The sequence below is a fragment of the Leopardus geoffroyi genome, chromosome B4, assembly GCF_018350155.1.
Source record: "Leopardus geoffroyi isolate Oge1 chromosome B4, O.geoffroyi_Oge1_pat1.0, whole genome shotgun sequence".
NCBI classification, from domain to species: domain Eukaryota; kingdom Metazoa; phylum Chordata; class Mammalia; order Carnivora; family Felidae; genus Leopardus; species Leopardus geoffroyi.
In genome coordinates, this window is record NC_059341.1 from 131,104,372 (window position 1) to 131,107,598 (window position 3,227).

Here is a 3,227-nt window from a genome sequence, read left to right on the forward strand (position 1 = left end):
GGGGAGCTTCCCCCTTGTCCGTTTTCACTTCTGTTGTTTCTGTAGCTCCAGCACCTTCTCTTCCAGTCGCCTGCTAATCCTATTCCTCCTTTCCGCTGCATTTTCTGAAAGGCCAATGTCCCTGCTCAGTTCACATTTTGAATTCCGAAGGAGGACCAGTCCTGTTTATCCTCATCCCACAGTGTCTTCACCTCTTGGCCTCAGGCTTCTCATCTGAGAAATGGGGAGACTTATGCCTTCCCCATAGGGCGCCGGGAGATTGCAGGAAAGACTGGAACAGTTGTTGGTGTTAGGTCTAGGTCTGTGTGTCCTAGGTTGTGATATAGAATGTGTTTCTTACTGTGGGTCATGGTCAGAGGGTTTGAAAGCTGTTGATATACTGAAGAGTTACCCAACACCTGATGCTGTTCTAAGCACCTTACACGTATCAACTCAATCCTACAACCCTGTGAGCCCCCGTCTGTGCCCCCTGATGAGGCACATGGGGGCTGAGTGGTTTGTCCAGTGTCCCCAAACAATAGGAGATAGATAGAAGCTTACAAGTGCTATATTGCCCCTAGCAAGGATCTGATCTGACTCAAGTCTGCTTCCCACCCACCAATCCCTATAGACCAGCCAGTTAGTCTAGGCCATCGAAATGCAACATGGGGCTCTAACCCAGCTGGTGGCTGAGCGGGGCAGCAACGGTTCTCAGCAGAAGTGTCCACACGGTGGCAGTGTGGTTCACACAGTCTCCTCAGCGGACCAGGCAAGCTGGGCACGGCCCTGACGCACCAGCTCCCTCGGGTCCACTGGGCAGGGGACAGGTGTGGGAGACAGGTGCATCTCAGTGATCACATGTCTGAGGATTTCATAGCTGGAGGGAGGCACTTAAGAAAAAAGTCAACGAAGAGAGAGGTAGCGGGCCACAGTCTAAGCTCATAGAGTTTTCAAGAGGTGTTTCTCCTCGAGTATCTTTGTTTTCAGTTTCCATCTTGATGATAATTTGTGTGTTTTTTATTCAAAAAATTTTTAAATGTTTATTCATTTTCGAGAGACAGAGCATGAGCGGGGGAGGGGCAGAGAGAGAGAGGGAGACACAGAATCCAAAGCAGGTTCCAGGCTCTGCACTGTCAGCACAGAGCCTGACGCGGGGCTCGAACTCATGAACCATGAAATCATGAACTTAGCAGAAGCCGTATGCCTAACCGACTGAGCCACCCAGGTGCCCCCATTTTACAGGTATTCTAGAGTCCAGGGCCTGGTCCAGTTGTTCTCAGCCACCACAAAAGTCCACTGATGTGTATGCAAAGCAGAGAGCCCACCGTTGTGAGCTGAACGTTTGTGTCCTCCGCGAATTCATATGTTGAAGCCTTAACCCCCAGTGTGATGGTGTTTGGAGGTGGGGCCTTTGAGGGATAATTAAATTTAGATCAGTCATGAGAGTCGGGTCCCCATGATGGCACCAGTGTCCTTACACTTACAAGAAGAGGAAGAGAGACCGGAGCTCGCTCTCTCTCTCTCTTTCTCTCTCTGCCATGTGAGAACATGAGAAGGTAGCAAGAAGGTGGCCATGTACAAGTCAGAAAGAGGGCTTCCCCCAGGAACTGAATCCACCAGCCCCCTGATCTTGGATTTCCAGCCTCCATAACTATGAGACCTAAATGTCTGTTGTGTAAGCCACTCAGGCACCAGAGCTGACTGAGACACCCGCCAAGAGTAAGAAGATACATATTTTTTTCTTCCTTTGAGCCAGGATACGATGCTATAAAAATAGCCTTTGGATTTAATAAAAATCATAACTCTATGATACCTATATATATATTTTTAAATTTTTTAAACGTTTATTTTTTTTGAGAGAGACAAAGACAGTGAGTGGGGGAGGGGCAGAGAGAGAGGGAGACACAGAATCGGAAGCAGGCTCCAGGCTCTGAGCTGTCAGCACAGAGCCTGACATGGGGCTCAAACCCACGGACCACGCGATCATAATAACGTGAGCTGAAGTCGGGCGCTTAACCAACTGAGCCACCCAGGCGCCCCTAGACCTTGTTTCTTTAAATGTGTAGAATGAGTATAAAATTGAAATCTTATACAATTGTAAGCATTAAAATGCCAACATTGTTGGGGCGCCTGGGTGGCTCAGTCAGTTGAGTGTCTAACTTCAGCTCAGTTCATGATCTTGCGGTTCGTGGGTTTCAGCCTGCGTGGGGCTCTATGCTGACAGCTTGGAGCCTGGAGCCTGCTTCGGATTCTGTGTCTCCCTCTCTCTCTACTCCTCACTCGCTTACACACTCTCTCTCTCCCTCTCTCTCTCTCTCTCTCAAAAATAAACAAACGTTAACAAAACCCTGAACCACTGTTTTAAAAAAATGCCAATATTCTTGGCACATAGTAGGCCCACACTGTGTGCACAGTAGGCACACACACTAAAGGACATTTCAGAGAGGATGCGTTTGGCTATAAGAAACAGAATGCTTACCCAAAAGTGGCTTAAATGGTAGAGATTTATTACCCTATAAAATGAGAAGTCTGAACGTAGGTAGTTTCAGGTGATTAATTCAGGATTCAGTGATGTTAGGGCACCGGGTCAGCTTTTCTGCAACTTTCTTGGCCTTCTCCCACCTCCAGCGTGGCTCTCCTGGCTGCAAGCGTCATATCCTTCCATCATATCCTCCCAAAGCAAGTGGGTTTCTCATCCCCCGTGATGTGGCTTTTAAAAATCAGGCAGGACAATCTTTCCCTGAAACCCTCCTTACTTCTGCCTGACCAGTAGTGGATGACACGGCCTCTTCTAAACCAGTAACTGGCCAAGGGATATGGATTAGACCCATGGCAGGGTTCACTCTCTGGAGCTGGGCCCACCTTCCCTGAGCTCTTCTAGCTGTATACACTCCGAACAAAATCAGGAAGCTGCTAGCCTGTAAGCAGTGAGGGAATGGCTACTGGGAAGGTAGCTGGTGTTCTCATAATTAGCTGAAGTTGCTGGAAACTTCTAGAAAGCAGTAAAATAAAGTACACCTAGTATCAGCAAATGAGTTCAGACCACTCAGTGGTTCAGGTGATGGGAAGGTCAGGAGAGAGGAAAGCCAGGGGCAGAACTTTATGGAAGGGTAGGGTGGTGGAGACTGTGGTCTTACACAGTAATAAAATTTTACATCGAGCCCCGGCTTTTTAGCTGTAGGCTGCATTTCCCAACCTCTCTGGCCGTGTAACTAGGTTGGGGGAATGGAAGTCATTTGTTCAACTTC